The 21,107-nt window shown below is 48.4% G+C and overlaps 1 long non-coding RNA gene across 1 annotated transcript; it reads left to right on the top strand.

The window, feature by feature from the left end:
• Positions 1 to 9,265: 9,265 nt before the first annotated feature.
• LOC101154141 (uncharacterized) lies at positions 9,266 to 20,881 on the top strand. Its single transcript, XR_173936.5, has 4 exons — positions 9,266 to 9,695; positions 13,941 to 14,067; positions 19,897 to 20,103; positions 20,454 to 20,881. It is a non-coding gene; the product is annotated as an uncharacterized lncRNA (long non-coding RNA).
• The last annotated feature ends 226 nt before the right edge of the window (positions 20,882 to 21,107 follow it).

Raw genomic sequence — 21,107 nt, forward strand, 5'->3', positions numbered from 1 at the left:
TTCCTTCTCATGGCCATTGGCACCTGCCATACATGAGGTCTATTGGAGACCAGCCAGCATATGCCCCATGCTGAGACAAGAAATAGCTCAACAGCCCAGAGTGGAAAATGATTAAAGTCTGAGGTGGTGCAGGCCAGCAGGGGCGAGGTTCATTTCTCACTGTTGGTCCTGCAAGTTTTACCTTATGTGAGGCATCACCCTTGGAGTGATTTAGAGGTGGCTGCCTGATTGGTTGGAGAAGACACCTGCCTGTGAAACAGAATTGTTCTTCAGCGCTCTCATCCAGCTGATATCATCCCTGTTGTGTCAAGGCAGCCAGAAAATGTCTTGGTTATGAGTTTTGAATATGGTAATAGACGCGTAGCTGGGCTAATGGAGGCGCGTGATGGTACCGCTTGTCTGAAAGTCACTTACTCTCCGCTCTGAACTTTAGGGTGTGAATTTGCCACTTATTGCCTTCTGGCTATGTTTTGCTAACTAAAACATCGACTAAAAAATGTGTGGATACTTCCCATGTATATATGCATTAAGGGGTGAGAAGAGTCAAGAAGCAGTGACTGGCCAGGAAGAGGAAACAAGGGCTAATCAAGATGTGCTCATTAAACTGCAATGACATATTGTTCCATTTATCAAATTGACCAACGTAAAAATGGGCTGATGAAGTTCAGCATTGGTGAGGGTATAGGAAGTAAATGGCACCCAAGTACATTGTTGGTGCAAGTGTAAATCAGTACACCTTCTTGGCTTGCAACCTAGCAATATCTACTGAAATGTTTAAAGTTCTAATCTTTTAACTCTGTATTTCTACTTCTAACATTTAAGCCTCTAAAGCCTCAAGAATGTTCCTTGGGGCTTTGTTTAAAGACTTTAAAGTATTAAAAACGTTAAAAGTAACCCAAATGAACTCTGAAGAAGAAGATTAAATAAATGCTGGTGCAGCCGAACGATGAAATACCGCACACGTCTTAAGAATGGGTTAGACCTTCCTGTCCCTACTGATATGTAAAGTGAAACACGCAAGCTCCGAACGGCATTGGCGGTATGAGTCCACATGCAAAGTAATCAACAGCAACAGTAAGAGGGTTAGTATCAGTGTGAAAAAAGAAGACGGAGAATTATGCACCAATTTTTGGCAGCGTGTCCCTAGAAATGAGATTACGTACATTCTTGTAAGGTTTGGAATTTTACATAACTTTGCACCATGTCATCAGAAGAAAAAGGCAGGGCCCATCTTAGTGTAGGCTGAAACACATTTCCATTCAGTGGCTATCTGGAGGGGTTATTCATGAAATTTGTAAACATGTGGGCATTCAAAGTGATATTTCATAGAGGCTCTAAGAGACAAATTTCCCACATGAATAAACAAAGGAAGGTATGGGGAAGTCTATGTGGCAAAGTTTATTTAGATCCTCGAATCAAGAGTTGCAATTGGTTACGTGTCTTCGAACAACTAATTTGTAAGCTTCCCAGTGTCCTGGTTTTCTCATCTGCAATGTGTGGTTGGGCAAGGCAACCTTCTTAAGGACTTCTCCAGTTGAAATGGGCTCAGCCTGCAAGTAAGTGGAATTTAGGTAAATGATACTCCTAGCAATGGAAGGTGCTGCTCGTGTCTGCTAGGACGAGTGCCCGAGAGCTAGCGGACCTCAAAGTCAGCTAAACAGACTTTCCCAGCTTAATGTAGCTAGGTGGCCTTTTCCCCTTCAGCGCTTTCTCTCCTTCATCCCAGGTGGTCTGCTTCCCCATCTCTAGTTGACTGAAGAAATTAAAGAGAAAAAGAGAGAGAGAGCAAGACTGAGACAGAGAGCGTAAAGAAAATCAAATGTATTAGGAAGAAGAAAAGATGAATGGTGTGCGAACTGGGTCAGACAGGAGGGAGGGCAGTTAAAGGTGAGTTACTGGAGGTGCAAGTCACACTAACAAAACTTTGAAAAACAAACGAAGGCCTGGCGAGGCGATGACTAACACAGCTATAGATCCGGGCATTGCAGGCCGTCCCAGAGGGCCGGCTTTACAACGTGGCCATTGATCCAGCCCAGGTGTGCACAGCCTCGGCCACTCTCATTTCCCCTTCCTGCCCACAGCCTCCCCGCTGCTCAGGAAGCTGTGCAGCCCTGGCTGTGCATGCAGAACTCAACCGCGGGTCAGGAGCCTGGGGAGCTGGGGGCTCCAGGCCCTGTTCTCACTGTAAGAGCAGCTTTTGTGGCAAAGGCAAGTTCACAGCCGCTGAGTCTTCTGAGGCATTACAGAGCTTACGCCTTTACCGCCAGCCGGTGCTAGGCCCAGGGAGAATGATGAAGTCATCAAGGATATTAGAACCACCATAACGTATTTCCTGGGCATTTTGTGGCCTTACCTGCAGGTAGGTATGACGATAAGCACATCAAGCATACGGGGAGGTCAGGTGACTTGTCCAAGTCACCCAGCCAGAAGTAACAGAGCCAAGACTCAAACCCAGATCTGCTCAGTTTCTCTTGCTCTGATATTGCTGCCTTTGATTTTTTCCTTTGGATCTTTCCAGACCTATCTCCCACCCCTTGCTCCATCCCACTGAGTGTGCCCCATGGCTTTCTTGTATGCTGCGAGCCTTCCAGCCAGAAAGCTGGACCTGGCAGTGAAGGTGTGGACACACCTTAACACAGGGAGGTTAAGAGCCACGACGGTCGGGAGCTCACTGAAATGGCTTATCGCTGCCTCTCCTGGGCATAACTGCAATCTGGGTGAGATCCCAGGAGATCAAGCCAACTTTAAGATGCAAAGGGACAAGTCTCTAAGGGTTTTCAGATATTGGTGGGTGAAGGATAGGGAAAGAGCCCAGAGGGGCAGGGAGGAGAGGAGCAAGGGGAGAACCAGAGGCCTTCCACAGTCTCTCGATGTATCAGAGTCAGCTGTTGCCACAGCTGTTATGAGTTGAAGTGTGGCCCCCAAAATTCACAGATTGAAGTCCTAACCCGTGTACCTCAGAATGTGACCACATTTGGAAATAGGCCTGTTGAGATCACACTGGATTAGGATGGGCCCCTAATCCGTATGACTTTATACAAAGGGGAAATTTGGACGCAGACCCACATACAGAGGGAATGCCATGTGAACATGAAGACGGCTACCTAAAAGCCAAAGAGAAAGGCCTGGAGCAGATTCTCCATCACAGCCCTCAGAAGGACACCTGCTGATGCCTTGGTCTCGGGCTTCCAGCCTGCAGAGCTGCAAGAGAACACCTCTCTGTAGTTTATGTTGCTCAGTTTGTGGTACTTTGTAAAGGCCGCCTTAGCAAACGAATACAATAGCTCATTTTCAAAGCCCTTCTCAGAGAAACCTATGCCGTGGACAACAGTTCTCAGGTGTGAGAGAACTGTTAGGGCAAGACTCTAGATGGCTTCAGCCTTTCTAGAATTATTTCTAATTATTACACATTATAATACGGCAAAGGCAGAGTTAGTGATTTCAGCTCAAAATCACCATGGCTTTTCTGTGACATTTCCCTCACTTCTCAGGAAACCTTCCAAGAACCATCCATGGAGAGTGGTGGTGTGCATCCTGTAGGAAATACTTGTCTTTACTGACAGATTTCCAATAAGCACACAAACAAACACCTTAGGGAGATGATACCCAAAGCACAAGGTCCCAAACTATTAGATGATAATTAGACTGAATGCGTATTGATTACACTTAACCATGTTTTAGTCTTCTGTATAATTGCCAATTGGAAAATCTATGCATCTGATAAAATGATGTAATTTTTCCACTTAACATTCTTACATTTTTGTGTCATACTGGGAAAGAATGTATCTGTAGAATATGGGCTTCAAAACAAATGGAATCAAACAAAGATGTTCTTTGTTTAAGGAACATATTCTAAATTAGGGCCATGAGAACATGCACAGTTTTGTGGCAATTTTGCAAAACATGGTTTACTTTGATGACTTGATAAAACCCCGCACTCTATCTACAGACATTTCTGATTTTTCTGTAATCAGATATGCATTTTGCTGGGTGGAAGTATAAACACAAATTCCTTTCTGTATGTTTTCTCATGTCACCCAGCAGCCAGCAGGCGGTGAGAAGGACATGAGCTCACCAAAGGTGAGGCTTGTGTTTAATTTGCTTCATGCAGCACTAACATGGTACAGTGTGTCACACACACAGACGCTGAATATTTCATTCATTCATTCAACAAACGCACACTGCCCTCTCGTTGCTGCGTTCAACACTCGACGGTGAGGAATCCCACCGTGTAGACAAGCAACTCCTAGGAGGAAAGGAATGCAGCGCTATCTTCCCTCTCTAGGTAGACATAGTCTAGATATGTGAACCTTCACAGCTTCACTTAAGATTATGGGAGGCAAAACTCAACAGGTCCGTTTTCTATTTGTTCTCTGGGGACCTGGAAGGTCTGAGTTGATGACAACTGTAAACGGTCAGGTCTTGTTGGGCCTCTCCTAAAAACCTTAGCCATGGGACAGAGAGGAAAGCTGTCGTACAGACTGTCTTTTCTAGTTTACTGCTTTTGACTAAAATAATAACATTCACTCTGACATAATGACTGCACCAATTAGACTTAATTAGACTTAGGCAAGAAAAACACCCCCACACACAGACACAAAACAAAAAACAAAACAAAACAAAACTCTGATGGAATAAATGTAGCGGTGGGAAGGGAGACCTCCCCAGGAGTCCCTGCAGTCATTATCTACCGTCTCCCAGGGGCCGGGTGACAGGCGCAGTGCAGGGCAGACGTCCACTGGGGGCATGAGTGTCACAGAGCCATGGGCCTCCCCTCCCACAACCTCCTCCCTAGATGTGTCACCTCCTTTCTTACGATGCACTCCAGCACTATCTGCTGGGGAAGGGGGTGGGTGTCCAACAGGGAGAGCTGACCAGCAGGTCTCCAGGCAGCACGAAAGGCTGAAGCCATCTAGCATCTCACTTTGAGTGGAAGCCCCTGAGGACAGGGCCTCTTCCACCCAGCTGTGCCGTAGCACATATACACTCAATGAAAGAAGGGCTGGATTCAATTCCAAGGACATTAAAACTCTTCTTATAACAGTCCTGGTCCTTTCTCAGGGTATCTGTATAGAAAAGGAGTTCCTCTGATACAACCCCTGAGAGTGTGTATGGGAAACCTAGAGTGAGGTGCAGGGCTGTTGTCACAATTTCTTGGGGGCACTGAGTTACACATCAATAGACAAGGGCAACTTTAAAGACAAACTAAAATGGAGGTTGCATAGAAAGTAATTTTGAATAATTGTTTAAAAAATACAAATGTCACTGCAGTATGGCCAACAGACACAAGTATTTATTCTATTTTGTTTTTTAATTGAAACTGTCAGCAAAGTTAAAAAATCCTTTTTCTCCCTGGCCACTGCCTAAAGGCTGAATGAGGCCCGCCCTGCATCCACTGCAGATGCTCACAGAGCGGCAGCCCCTCCCTGGGGATGTGATTAGCATCCCAGGGTCCTTAAAGAAAGGGAGATGTGAGGAGCTGATTAGGATTCAGATCAGCAGCCAGGCCCAGGCTGTCTGGAGCTGACATCGCCAGGTAAATAAAAGGACATTCACTGCAGCCTGAGCATGTTCTTAGGTCCCGCGGTGGAGAAGTGCAGAGCTGCACCCACGGGAGGTACAGCCCTCCTGTGGCAAAGGTCTGCAGCCCCCAGACACACGGGGATGCTTTGTGCACAAGATATTTCATTATTTCACATCACTTAGCACCCCCTCCTAACTCTAACATCCTTAGCGCTCAAGCATTGGCTGGTGTAGACCTAGCATTGGGTGGGGACTGATGACAGCCAGGGCCTGCTTCTCTGTTCCCCCATCATTTCCTGGGCGACACCCCTCTGTATGGGAACACTGTCCACTGGTCAGTAATGACCTATATCAAACAACAGCAAAGCCATTGGCTCTGTGGCTTTAAATGAATTAACTAAATGACCTCTCAATAATGGCTAACAGTTATTGACTTCTTTCTCTGTGCCAGGGCTGTGCTTAATATTCATTATTTCACAGCAACTCTACGAGGTTGTTCCCCTCCTTGTTATACAGGTAGGAAAACTGGCAGGGGATGTTAGTGCCAAAGGTCACACAAACAGCACACAAGGTAGCTGGGGCTCAAATCTGTTTTTTCTTATCTCCAGAGCCTAAGCCTTGACTCCTTCACACTGTCGCAGCTGACAAAGCCCCTTGTTTTCCTCCCCTCCAAGGGTCAGCACAGTCCATCAAGTTGTGCAAAGCGATTCCTCAATCTCATACAAATTCTCTTTTCCTTGGGTATCAACCGAACTTTATCTAAAAGCCCATCTTCCAGTTAGCTTGCAGGGACTGAGGGGCTGTGGTACAGGGGAGTTCAGGGCCTCTCCTGGGAATGTCTATCTGCGGTAAAGACTAAACCCTGCTGCATAAATCTTGTCCAGGAAAAGAAAAGAACCTGGGTTGTGCAGGGGTTGAGTTACTCCAGCTGCCGGGACCCCCTGCTCACAGACTCCCGGAGATCAGAGGGGAGCCAGGCCAATTTGATTCTTGGCCCAGGGAGGCCTGTTTGAAGTGAATCTTCTCGGGTTTCCAAGGAGGGCAGGTTGGCTGGGGAGCTGGGAGCGCTGAGCCCCAGGGATGAATTCCGCACTGTGTGGCTCCTTAGAGAAGCTTCAGGCTGCAGGCTGGATAGCCAGCCAGGCTCCTTTCTCCCACAGGTAAGAGAGAGGTCCTCTGTCTCCCCATGTGTTATTAATGCTCTGCTCAGGCCACTGCCTGCCTGCCCAGGGGGGAAGAGGGGCAAGCACGGTTCTTTTCCTACAGAGTGAGAGTCAGAAGAGGCAAGGGATGCCCCCCGCCTCCACCCAGGTTATCTGAGGGAGACGTTGACAGAGCTGAGAGCCCACAATGCGATGTCTGGGTCCTCATCCTGGCGTCAGGTAGGGGCGGGGGACTCAGCCCCAGCTCAGCCTGGAGGCTGCCGTCACTACTCTCTCTTTCCTGCAATGTAATCAGATTTAATAAAACATGAATATTGTATAATAAATACTGCCTTTTCATAAATCTGCCTGTGACATCAAGTGGCATGCTAGAAAATATTATGAAATATGTCTCAAAGTCTATTACAGCCTCCTCTGAGCGTTTTATATAAATCTTTACCTGCAAGAACAGTTCAGGCATAGAATCCGGACTCCACGGAAGACCAGAGCCTTTTCTCCGTGGCAGTGACATATTATTAGCATAACACTTTAAAAAATGCAAACTAGCCACTGGAGTTCCCAAGGCCTGCACCACCTTCCTAAGAAACAACATGTTTTCCATTCACACAAACAATCGCTGCCCTGGTCCTCGGCCCTGCACCGTGCTAGCCCCATCATCGGCAGCAACCCAGCTCCTGGGGTCAACGGTGTCCCCTCCTACCAACTCCTGATGGCTGGCTTCCTCCTCACTCCTCCCATCCTTCTGAGAGGAGCCAGTGTGTGCCATGCACCTCCCATCCTCCACCATGGCCCTCTTGTCTTTAGTGACCAGTGAGTGATGTGCAGAGCTAGTTCATCGCACAGGCATCCCGCAGGCATCCTCCCTCACACACGCCCATCTTTATTCTCTAATTTCTTCCTCCTTCTCATTCTCTTGCAACTCAAAGGAGTTTCTCCAGGAAAATTTCTTTCCATTTTCCATCCCTCTCTTCCTTCTGTTTGGGAGCTAAATACTAACCAAAATCAGGGGCGAACAATGTGGATGTGGCGTTGGTGATCATAGTGTATTGAGGAAAAGCACACACCCGTGTTTTGCTGGGGAGGTCAATGCAATGATGCTCCTGGGCCTTCCATTTCGAAAGTTCTGGAAGAGACCCAGAAGCACCTTTCAGTCTCAGTGCTGTCTCTAACGACCTCATTCCATTTCTCCAAGGAAGCCTGCTTTCCTCAAGTGCCAGCATCCACGATGAACATTAAACATACTATTCTACTCCAGATCATTCCTTTTCTGTTGACTTTCAACGCAAGAGCCTTGATGTTTTTCCCAGGACAGTTTACTCAGAAGGGGGCTCAAGTTGTTTGTGGACTTGACTACAAGCTACACTAATCATTGTTTATTCATAACACTCTTTCTATGGAGAATTGTGGTCTAAACACTGACCCATTCCCCACGGTGGTCCGTGCTTTTGTGGATAACATCTCTTGTAACTCAACCCAGCTTCTGCAGCCTCACCACTGGGGCAGGAACCAGGTCCCATCTGGTGGCAACCAGCTTCACCCCGGAGTGAAGAACTGACAGTACCCTGCCTCAGGACCTCCCTGTGATGCCCAGGTGTGGGGCGCCTGAAACTGCCTCACATCCCTGTCACCTGGGAGTGCAGCAGAGTTCATACCCTGGAAGGAGCCCCTTGACCTGGGAGGCATGAGAGGGGAGTCATTGTGCTCCCTGGTTTCTCAATTGGCTGGTTCAGAAGATTCTTGAGAGCATCTATGACCCATTGTGGTGCCCAATTCCATAATGCCTCTGCTCCTTGCCCTCTCTCCTGCCCCTCACTCCTACTGTTGGAGATTGCATCCCTGAATAAACCTCAATCCCATCAGCCCTTGTCTTGGGATGTACTTTAGGGGAAATCAGGCTGAGACAGGGTGTTTCTATGCATTTTCTGCTATAAGCTCATAGCCATGGAGAACCAGGCAGGAACGTGGCTTCTCAGAGCAGTGCTCCATAAGTGTGGCAGTTGCTTCATTTGGGTCCTCTGGGTGCCCGAACTAGAACTATATTCATGACGAACCCCAGAAGAGTTTTAATTAACGTGAGTGTCCCTAAAGACAATGAAAGGAATAGTTAGTGTCTTTGCTCTAGAATGAAGACAAAAGACAGTTTGTCATCCGGTTGACTTCAACATAACATAAAGTCAGCTGTAGGTAACACAGAATGCTTCTGATATTAATGTTCAATTCCTCACACCAACAAACATGAGAACATCATTCACTGCACATGGAAAAGGTGCTGTGTCTGTCCTGAGCTGGTCCAGACCACCTGTATTTCTCATTGCCTGGGTCTGCCTTTTCTCCTCTCTAGATTTTACTTACCCTGCAAAGCTTGTGTTGGGATGTCATTTATAGGATCGGGTTTAGGCTGAGCCCCAGGGGTTTTATTGGCGGGACTGTGGAGAAGGCTTGATCCCCTGCAGTACTCTCTGGAAAGTACCTTCCTCCGTTCGGAATCCCTGAGCTGGTGCCCCTTGCAGCCTGCACAGCTCTGGCCTCTCGCCGTGGATCTCATGGCCTCTGCTGCCAAAACTGGAGAGGAGGTTCATCCTCTGTCTCTTTGTAGAGAAGAGTCATTTGCTGACTGCGTGCTAGCTGAAAAGGGACTCCCCACAGAGCAAGAACAGCTGTCCCCTTGCTTCATGCACTCAAATTCCCTCCGTTGGGCCGCGCTGGGGATGCGCTGTCGGCCACCTCCTGCCTGATGTGGTGTGGGCTGCCCAGGAGATGAGGCAGCTGTCCGAGGTGGATGATGTGTGCTCAGACCTCCAGGAACCGGCAAATGAGGCCTCATGGAAAGAACGTGAGGTGGAGGTGGAGGGGAACAAGAGTGGGGAAATCCCTCCAGGCGGCCTCCTGCACCCCCAGGCTCTGGAGACAGCCTTCACTGGACGCTGGAATATCAGATGGGGTGAAGACAGAAAATGCTGTGCTGGCCTGGCCCTCCCACAAACAGTCCAGTTTCACGGTCTGAAGAGGGTAAGCTGCGAATTCTGTTTCTTCAGGAATAGAGAAACCCAGATGCCAAGACCCGGAGGAGGCAGGAGGCTGTGCTACTGTCTCCCCCACTTCTGGAAAGCACTGTGTGAGGTTTCCTCACCCCCAAAGGACAGGCCTGGCTTGGGCTCTCTGGAAGACACTGGCTGAAGGCCGGAGGGGGTGGCCTGGCTGTTTCAAAGCGGGAGAAGCAGGATGTGGCCTCAGAGTGCCACCTGGAGGCAGAGGCGGTGTAAACACGCAGAGAGATGCAGGCGCAGGTGCCCCAGGGACAGAACATTCCTATCTGGGCAGGGTCTGTCCTGCCCTCTGTCCCCACCTTCATTCATCTGCTCTGAGGAGGCCTGGGAGACCCCAACCTCACACCTTCAGCCTTGGACAGGCTCCAGCGGGGCCAGGGCCCTTCACCCGCGAGGGCCCAGGGACCACCTAGACGCAAGGAGAGCCCAGCAGGCCCTGTGCTCTGTCAGCTCTTTCTGAACTTTTGTTTTCAGTTCTTTTCCTCACAGTCTTACCAAATGTTTCTCAGCCCCACACATTCTTAGACCTCAAGGAGGAAATGCTTATTTTTATGAACTAAATCAGCACAGGGTAAGTAGGAAATCTCTATTTCTTAACTCAAATCTTATGACCTCCCTTGGTTCTTCTTTTGAGGAATCTACATTGTATCCAGCTACATGCATGTGTTGTTAGTTCCCCAGCATAATCATGGCCGGCTCAGAAAACATGATCATGAATCCCTGGTTCTAAAGTGTTCTCAGGTGCTTTCTAAATACGATAGGCCCTGTCCCAGGAGAAATTTAATGCACCCATCTCCAAACTAACTTAAATACAGTTTCAAAACGTTGATGAATCACTCCTCTCCCCGGTTCATCTGTGGATGGATTAAAAGTCTATCTCTGGGCTGGGCACGGTGGCTCATGCCTGTAATCCCACCACACTGGGAGGCCGAGGCAGCCAGATCATTTGAGGTCAGGAGTTAGAGACCTGCCTGGCCGACATCTGACTGTAACTGTGTAAGAAGCCCTGAGTGGGAACCACCTATATAAGCCCAGGCAACCAACAGAATTATGAGAAATAATAATAAATTATTGCTTTAAACCACTGAGTTTTAGAATGATTTGTTACACCACTACAGATAACTGGATAAAGGTAGTTCCCACTCAGGGCTTCTCACACAGTTACAGTCAGAGAGTGGCTGGGGCTGGAACCATCAAAGTCTTCCTTACTGACTTGCCTGGGCTCTGCTAGGGTGGCAGGAACAGCAGGGAACTGGTTGGGTATCCCTCTCTCCACGCTGCCTTTCCATGAGGCTAGCTTCAACTGAATTGCTATTGGGTTTTCAGTTAACTGAGGGAAGGAACAAGGAAGGATTTGCAGGGGGATCAAAACTAATTTAGGCTGTATCCCAGGGTGGCTCCCTCATCACAGCCTTGCTGGTCATTTCTCTGGTCATATCCTTCCTTGACCTCTCTAAAAGAAACACCTTCACATTTTAGGAAGGGTGAAACCCTGTCTCTACCAAAAATACAAAAAAAAAAAAAATTAACCGGGCATGGTGGCATGCACCAGTAGTCCCAGTGACCTGGGAGGCTGAGACAGGGGAATTGCTTGAACCTGGGAGGTGGAGGTTGCAATGAGCCAAGATCACATCACTGCACTCCATCTTGGGTGACAGAGCGAGACTCCGTCTCAAAAAAAAAAAAAAAAAATCTCTCTGTCTGTCCTATGCCGGAGGGTGAGGTACTGCAGCTGGTCCTGAGGAGCTGGTTCAGTTGTCTCTAGCGGTAGAACAAATTATTCTAAAACTCAGTGGTTTAAAGCATAACTTACTATTATTTCTCACAATTCTGTTGGTTGACTGGGCTTATATAGGTGGTTCCCACTCAGGGTTTCTCCCGCAGTTATAGTCAGAGGGTGGCTGGGGTTGGAACTATCAAAGCCTTCCTTACTCATTTGCCTGGGCTCTGCTGGGGTGGCAGGAACAGCAGGGGACCAGTTGGGTATTCCTCTCTCCATGCTGCCTTTCCACGAGGCTAACTTGGGCTTCCTCACAGCATGGTGGTCTCGGATAGCTGTACTCCTTACGCAGTCTCTGGTTTCCCCTGGGCATGTTTTCTGAAAGGTCTGGGCAGAAGCTCAAGGCTTCTCATGACTCAGCCTCAGAAAACCCAGAAAGTCACTTTTACCTCATTCTACAGGCAAAGGCTAGGGCCAGCCCAGAATCCAGGGGATGAGGACTGGGAATCTGACTCTTTCAGAGAATGGAGGAGCAAAGAATGTGTGACCTTTAATGTGTGTCTTTAATCTTGTGACCATCTTTAAGCCACACACCTTGTTTCTCTGGCCAAGCACTGTTACGTACTTTGAGTTTCATATTAAATGCCATTTTCCTAGGAGGCTCTTTCCTGAGCCACTAGACTAGGATAATTTCTCCATTTTGTATGTGCTTCTATAGAGCTCTAATACACCCACCCACACACAGAGGTTTTTCATACTTTCACACTTGCTTAATATCCATCTTCCCTGTAGACAAATCCCACAGGGCAAAGGCCATGTTTTTTAGTCTTTTACTCACTGCTGGTCCCAGGCGTTTATATAATGCCTGGCTTGGTGTTCAGCTTCTGAATTGAACTTAACTGCTATTGGGTTTTCAGTTAACTGAGAGAAGGGACAAGGCAGGATTTGCAGGGGGGTCAAAACTAATTTAGGCTGTATCCCAGTGTGGCTCCCTCATCTCAGCCTTAATGCTCATTTCTCTGGTCGTATCCTTCACTGAGCTCTCTAAATGAAAGGCCTTCATGTTTTAGGAGTCTGCTGGTCATATGGGCTGACCCCCGTAGACTGGGAGGACTCCAGCTATGGGGTGGGACAGATCCTAGGGGTAGTCCCCTCTGCCAGGGCTAGAAGGAACTCCAGTCCCCCAGGCAGAACATGGCAGTAGAGGTGCTGGCACAGTCAAGAGGTGGCCAGTCATCCAGCCCCACTGTCAGGCCAAGAGGCTCCACAGAGGCTGAGGGTGTCCCAACAGCGGGGCAGAGCATGGAGACAGGAAATTCCCAGCAGACCCTCTTCAGAAATTGAGTCTCAAGGGGTCTTGGGGAACTTGGTCAGCAGATGGCATGGCTTCATCTGTCAGCTGGTGGGTCAGCTCAGTGGGACTCCTGTCTTTAGAAGGGAGGCTCAAGTCTTTACTCTGTACCAAGACAGAGATGGGGGCCAGGAAACAAGACATGCAACCATTTTCCATCATCAAGGGGCGAGATGGTGCTTGGCATGAGGCAGAACTGGGCTCTGTCAATGCCACGCATCAGGAGGAACCCCTTTTCTGTTTCAATCCCTCCTGTTCATGTGTGGTGCCCGTTAGAGCTGGCATATACTTCTGTTCTCCAGTGTCTGAGGACATGGAGGACCCATTTCCTCATTTTCCCCCTTGTGGTTGGATGGGATCATGCACCCAGTTCTCGTTGAGACCAAGATGCTGAGGTTACCGTTTTCTTTGTGGGACCAAAAAAAGAGCTCTAATTCGGCTTGAAATGTGTGTGTTTGTGCGTGTGTGTGAGAGAGGGCAGGTGCGTAATGGAGAGTGTGTCGGTGTTCCATGTGTGAGAGTGTGTAGGTGAGTGTGTGTGTGTGAAGAGATGTGTGTGATAGTGGTGTGTGAACTTGGGAGTGTGTGTCTGTGGTGCATAACTGTGTGTGTGGATGTGCAAATGTGAGTGTGTATGTGTGTTAATGTGTGTATGTGTGTGTGACTAAGGCGTGTGAGTGTGGTGTGTGAGCTTGGGGGTGCGAGTGTTGAAATGTGTGTGAGTGTGTACACGTGTGTGAGCACAACAGTGTGTGTGAGCACAACAGTGTGTGTGAGTTTGGGGTGGGCACAGGCCACAGCCAGTCTCTCTTGGGGCGTTAGATCTCTGCAACCCAAGCACCCCAAGTCGCTCTCCTTCCTCACTCCATCCTGAGCTTCCCAGCTGACTGCCTCTGCTCCGAACTCCCACGGGGAAAGCAGCGTCTCTAGGACCAGGGGCTCCGAGCATGGCTCAGCGCCAACTCTCGTCTCTTGCCGCCTCCTGAGAACCTGGGTGCAGCACAAAACAGTCAAATATTTTCCTCTTCTGTCATCACTAACTAGAGCTCCACAAGTTCCCAGATTGCCGTGTTAGCTCTTCACCATAATTAGCAGTTTTCTGATATCATGCTAACACTCCTTAATTCTTCCCTCAGAGACAAAGCAAATCCGTGGGATGCCGAGGGCACTTGGATAACCTCCGCTCGGGAGAGAAGCCCAAACTCCGCATCCCGGAGACCTGAAGAGTGGCCGCCAGTGGACACCCAGCTGAGGGATGAGCAGGTGGGCCTCAGTGGTGGCTGTGGGGTCCCTGGACACTGCTCGCCACTGGCCTCCAGAAGCATTGGAGGCTTTGGGGACCTGCTGGTCCTCCGGCCCTAAATGTGGCCCCTGGAATGATGAAGGAAAGTTTGCCATCTCCATCCTCCTCAAGCTGCCTGAGCACCCCAGTAGCACCCACCCTGTCTGTGCTCCCGTCTGCACCCCATGTCCTGGGGCCTGCTTTGTGTTGTACCGGATGACAGGAACCAGTGCCCTGACTGTGACTTGCTTCTCCCTTCAGGGACACACAAGCACTTTCACAGCAAGGCTACTTTTCAGCCCTTCTGCAGGCAGGGCTTCCTGCAGGGATGCTGGATGCAGAGGCAGGACGAGGATGCAGGGCCTGGGCCCAGGTGCGGCTCCTCTCACACCTGGTACAGGTGGCCCCTCTCCCGGCAGGGCACCTTGGCTCCCTGGGGAGAATGAGAAAGGGGAACTGAGAGTTCATTGTTACGTGGGGCATGCCACAAACCCCCAAAGACCCATCGGGTGAAAAGAAGAAAAACAACCGCAAAGCTATTTTCACCTGAGGCGGTCTCATGGCTGAAGTAGACGCCTGGATTACTCAATCCAGGCAGGGTCTCCTGCCTGGATTACTCAAATAACAACCCGGTGTGTCCTCCTTCCACCAGTGAGAAAGTCCCTTCTCAGTGGAAAATTATGGGTTGAGGTCTTTTACCTGGGGCCTCCTCTTTTTGTTTAAGATGGTAGTTTAAAAAAAACAGGTTTTTGTTTTTTTTTTTTTTTTTTTTTTTTTTTTAGAGAAGTGTTAGTTTCCAGCAAAATTGAGAGGAAAGTACAGAGGTTTCCCACGTCCCCCCTGCCCAAGCATAGGCACAGCCTCCCCAACTACTCACATCCCCCATCGGTTATCCATTTGTGACAACTGATGAACCCCCATGGGCACATGATCATCACCCAAAGCCCAGTGTTAGCATTAGGGTTCATTCTTGGTGTTGTACATTCTATGGGTGTGGAGAGCAGGTAATGACATGCGTCCACCATTTTAACAGAATAGTTTGCCCACCCTAAAATTCCCCATGCTCCTCCTGTTCATCTGTCCTTTCCTCCAATCCCAGGCAACCACTGATCTTTTTACTGTCTGCATTGTTTTGTCCTTCCCATAATGCCACATAATTGGAAGCATTTACATTTCCTCCATTTCACTTCATAGCTTGGTACCTCAGTTGTTTTTAGTGCTGAATAATATTCCATTGTCTGGATATATCCTTATTTATTTATTTATTTTGATGCAGTCCCAGTCTGTCGCCCAGGCTGGAGTGCAGTGGCGGGATCTCAGCTCACTGCAACCACCACCTTCCGTGCTCAAGCTATTCTCCTGACTCAGCCTCCTGAGTAGCTGGGATTACAGGTGCCCATCAACATGCCTGGCTAATTTTTGTATTTTCAGTAGAGATGGGATTTCACCTTGTTGGCCAGGCTGGTCTCGAACTCCTGACCTCAAGTGATTCGCCCACCTCGGCCTCCCAAAGGGCTGGGATTACAGGCGTGAGCCACCATGCCCAGCTGGCATGTATCAGTTTATTCATCCCTTCACCTGCTGAAGGACATCTTGGTTACTTCCAAGTTTTGGCAATGATAAACACGGCTGCTATAAACATGTGTGCTCAGGTTTCTGTGCAGACATTAGTTTTCGGTTCATCTGCACAAATACCAAGGAGCATGATTGCTGGATTGTGTGGTAAGGGGATGTTTAGTTTTGGAGGAAACCACCAAGCTGTTTTTCACAGTTTGCATATTTTACTTCCTAACAGCAATGAATGAGAGTTCCTATTGCTCCACGTCCTCACCGCATTTGCTGCTATCTGTGCCCTGGATTTAGGCCATTCTGATAGGTGTGTGGTATCCAGTAGGTGTGTCTCATTGTTGTTTTAATTTGCATTTCTCTGATGACATATGATGTGGATTATCTTTTCATCTGCTCATTTGCCATCTATATATCTTCTGCTCAGATCTTTGCCTTTGGCCTTTTGTTATCTCTAAAACACAGAAGGCGGTGCAGGGTGTGTTAAGAAGGCATGTCTGGGCAGGCGGGTGCCTTTGCCTCTCCCTGCTGCCCCCGCACAGGATTTCTCCAGGCTCTCTTGTCACCCAATTCTATTTAGTTGGGGCCACATTTACCAGGGATCCCCACTATCCCAAAACTCCGCTTGAACACATTGTCTGTCCAGGAGGGGCCTGTCGAGCTGCAGTTTATGTTCTATAGGTTCAGGCAGCTGCTGCTAAAGTGACAAAGTGACTCTCTGACCTGGTTTGCTGAGATAGTCGCAGATGACACCTCTTATCCTGGCTTAATGGTTACAACTTCCACCCCACCAAAGTGTCTCAGTTTGGACAATAACCACAGTTATTATCCTTGGGAAAGGACATCTGGGCTCTGACATCTGGCCTGGCTGAATCACCTCCTCCCTGTTGGAGGGGGTCAGGGGTCAGGGTTGCTTCCCTGAAGCTCTGGAAAGGCCAGTGAAGGTGAGGGAGGTGTGACAGTAGAAACTGCTGCGAAGAGCAGACTCCTCTGTCCATGGGCAGGGACCTCAAAGGCTTTCACTTCACACCCACCTCCATCAACGTCAATGGTCACCAAGGTCCTGAAGCCTTCCTGAATTTCTTCCTGCATTTCTCCAACCAGAGCAATTCTCTTTCTTTGAGTCCTCAAGTCCACACTGAGCTTCTTTCTCCTCCCTTAGCACATTCCTTCTCCTGAGAGACAGCTTAACATGCAGCAGCTCTGTGACCTTGGGCCTCAGTTTCCCCATCTGCAAAATGAGGAGGGTCATAGTGCCCGTCTCATAGAGTCATGAAGAGGATAAAGTGAATGAATACATGTAATGTGCTGGGAGCAGCTTCGGACACATGGAGATGTTCGCTATCATTTTAAGCACTGAATCTTATCTTCCCTCCAGATTGTAAGCATCTTTCCTTTAAAAGAGCAAAGTTCAAAGTTATGTGTTGAGTAATGACCACCTGCCAGGTGCTTTCACACCCACATCAATGCTCCAGACTCCAAGAGCTGGCGGTCATTGGATCCAGTTCATAGGGTGGAGAAGAGGAGGTTCAGAGAGGTGAACTAACGGGCCCAGGTCACACAGCAGAGCAGTGAAAAGGTCATGGATGGCTTAAAATACCAGCCCTTCCTTCACCCTCCTTCAGCCTCTCTCTCTCTCTCTCTCTCTCTCACACACACACACACACACACACACTCCCTTCATAAAAATCTCACAATGGCAAGTGTCTTATATGAGACACACAGAGGAGAAGGTCCTGTGAAGAGGGAGGCAGAGATTGGAGAATCACAGCCACAAGTCAAGGAAGGCCGACAACCACCAGAAGCTGGAAGGGGTAAGAGCAGCTTCCCCGCGCTGTTTCTAGAGGGTCCATGGCCCTGCCAGTACCTTGATTTTGGACTTCTGGCTTCCACAGTTGTGAGATAATACACTTTCCTTGTTTTACGTCAACATTTTGTGTAATTTGTCTTGGCTGCCACAGAAAGCGAATAGAAATAGTTTTCCCTCAGCGCAACCTGGTGATGCATGTGTTCATTTTGAAAACACGTCATTTTCACCTGCAAAGGTTTTAGATTCCTAAAAGGGACTGTGCAGAGGGATCACTGCAACTGAAGTCAACATTTGGCCCCATTCTGTTAGAACACCTGCAAGAGGAGGCTCAGGTGCTGACTGAACAAATCCTCTGGCTCTTGGGGTGATCCATGCCTTTACCGAATGCCTCCTTTGTTGGGGTCATTCTGCTGGGAAGACATTCCCATTGGAAGATACTGGACCTTTCCTTTACCATGTCAGGCATGACACTCCTACGTTAAAAAACTGTCCATACCAAGGGCATGACAGGCAATTCATAGAAGAAGGCAGGATGATCAATGGCCTATGAAAGGATCCTCAGCTGTGGCTAGGCGCAGTGGCTCACCTCTGTAATCCCAGCACTTTGGGAGGCCAAGGCAAGAGGATCACTTGAGCCCAGGCGTTCGAGACTGGCACGGGAAACATGGCAAAACCCCATCTCTATAAAAACTTAGCTGGGTGTGGTGGCATGTGCCTGGAGTCCCAGCTACTCAGGAGGCTGAGGTGGGAAGATCATCTAAGCCCAGAAGGTTGAGGCTGCAGTGAGCCACCATCGTACCACTGCACTCCAGCCTGGATGACAGAGTGAAACCCTGTCAAAAAAAAAAAAAAAAAAAAAATCCTCAGCTGTGCTAGAATCAGAAGGCAAATAAAAACCACAGTGAGACACCTTTCAATTACATCAGATCACCTGAAATCAAAAGTGTTTCACAACAGCACTGGTAAACAATGATTTTTGTTTGTTTGTTTTTTGAGATGAAGTCTTGCTCTGTTACCCAGGCTGGAGTGCAGTGGCACCGTCATGGCTCACTGCAACCTGTGCCTCCCAGGTTCAAGCAATTCCCCTGCCGCAGCCTCCCAAGTAGCTGGGATTACAGGTGCGCACCACCACACCTGGCTAATTTTTGTATTTTCAATAGAGACATGGTCATGCCTACATGTTGGTCAGGCTGGTCTCAAACTCCTGACCTCAAGTGATCCTCCCGCCTTGGCCTCCCAAAGTGTTGGGATTACAGGTGTGAGCCAGTGTGCCCGGCCATAAACGATGTTAATAATTGTAGCTTTGTTTAGTTCGGGAAAAGGAAAGAACCCAAATGTTCACTGGAAAGAGGATAGACCTGTAAATTGAGGCACAGTTACACAATGTTAATTACCGATAAAGCTGGGCCTAACCACAGGTTGCAGGAGATATATATATATATAGGACACTGTGGAAGGTTGGTCAGTGTTTGAGGACTGGGGTGAGTAAGAACACATGCTTGGTTAAGGTGATTTTCACTTTTTTACTGAGGAACAGCAGACAAACAGCACAAAGTATGTAGCCAAGTTTAAGGATAAAGTGAACGGCTTAGATTCCTTTTTTTTTTCCTGAGATGGAGTCTTGCTCTGTCACCCAGGCTGGAGTGCAGTGGCGCAATCTCGGCTCACTGCAACCTCCACCTCCCGGGTTCAAGCGATTCTCCTGTCTCAGCCTCCTGAATAGCTGGGATTACAGGTGCACGCAACCACATTCGGCTAATTTTTTGTATTTTAGTAGAGACAGGGTTTCACCGTGTTGCCCAGGCTGGTCTCAAACTCCTGAGCTCAGGCAATCCACCCACCTTGGCCTCCCAAAGTGCTGGGATTACAGGTGTGAGCCACCGCACCCCACTGGCTTATATTCCTTTTTACATCTTTAGTTCCTCAAACAAGCTCCATGGTCGGTGGTCTCTACAGCCTGTACAGAATGAGGAGTTTCCCAGGCTAGAGGCTGGATCTGAGGGCTCACTCACTGCCTGTGTGTGTGTGTGTGTGTGTGTGTGTGTGAGTGTGCATGAATGCATGTGCCTGTGTGTGCATGTGTGCACACACACAGACGTTGGGGGAAGGATACACCAGCACTCACAAACCTATTATTTTTATTATTCTTTATTATATCATACTACCTATAATTGTTCACGTCTTAAAAATAAATATGAATCAAATCCATAAACAGGATTTGATAGAGTCAACAATGGGGCCAAAGGTGGGATTATATTCACAGGGCTTTTCTGTAGTATGCGACATTTCATTTCAAAAATCCGTCCCTGGGTCCTGTCAAGTTGCCATCTGCCATCCCAGGTAGAAGTCAGGAACTAGAAGAACTTGCCAAGGTTTGGGAACCTTTGCAAATTGACCACTTTTGTGCTTTCTGTAACCCAGTCTCTCCTTGCAGGGATTATCAAAGCCGTTCTAAAAGTCGAAGAGTCCTGTGTGTATATGTTTTGGGGGTCAGAAGAAAGAAGCGAGTGCCCAGGAGGCAGTGTGGAGTTTTCATGGATGACCTCCCAGGCTTGTCTCCTCCTGACCCAGGGCAGGCCGCCAGATGGGCGTTCCAGCCCAGGGGAGAGCTGTGCTCAGCAGAGCCCCAGCTCCATAGAATGTGAGTCCCTGGGCCAGGGTGGAGGGGCCCGGGTGGTGAAACCTTGCTTCTGGCCCTGAAAAAGACTTGGCAGGCTTTCCTGCCCAGTGGCTTAGGTGGCTCCTGAGGCATCTTAGGAAAATGCTGTTCAGTTCTTTAGAACCTGAGGTCTGGAGGATCTATTAACATGCTTTTCCCTGGGCTGACCTTAGGACCAGTTCCTTTACCGACATGAAGCGGCATGGCTTTAAAAATGAACAGTGGAGCCAAAGAGCAGGAAAGCAGAGAGACCCATGTCCGCCCTGAACGCTGGGTGTAGAGGTCCCAGCTGATCACTCCTGGTCTTGACCACTTCCCTCCCCTCCCTTCAGCTGCAGCCTCTCATGCCTTTTGATTATGGTGCTGATGAAAGCGGAGGAAGCAGCTCTTCTCTCAGCATCGGCTACTCCACTTTGCAAGGCCTGCGTTTGGGTTATGCTTTTCAAGTAAGGAGATGTTGCTACCCTGGGAATCATGTCAATGTGTTCTTAATATTTAGGGCTTATTGGTACATGCCTGCTGACTCAGTGAAGGTCCTATTGGATGACAAAAACAAGCAGACCAAAAACTCAAAGTGACTGATATGGTCTGCGTGGCCACAGCTTGATCTGGGCTCATTTTAGAGGCGCCGGGCTGTGCTGTCCTGTCCCAGGCCACTTGCTGCACACAGCTGTTGGGCGCTGGAAGGGTGGAGACTCGAGTGGAGGTGGGTGCCGAGTTGAAAACCTACACCAGATTTCAAAGACAAAACAAAGGAAAATAGCTCATGAATAGTTTTTCTATGGATTACATGTTGAAATGCTAATTTTTAGATATTTAATATATTAAGTGAAATAAAGTAATATTAAAATTGGTTTCATCTGTTTCTCTTCACTTTTAAAAAATATGGCTACTCGATTACCCATGTGGCTTGCATGTGTAGCTAACATTGTATTTAAGTTGTCTTAAGGGAATGTTACCCTATGTATACTAAGGAATCCAGGCTT

The sequence above is a fragment of the Gorilla gorilla genome, chromosome 12 (genome assembly GCF_029281585.2).
Source record: "Gorilla gorilla gorilla isolate KB3781 chromosome 12, NHGRI_mGorGor1-v2.1_pri, whole genome shotgun sequence".
Classification (NCBI taxonomy): Eukaryota; Metazoa; Chordata; class Mammalia; order Primates; family Hominidae; genus Gorilla; species Gorilla gorilla.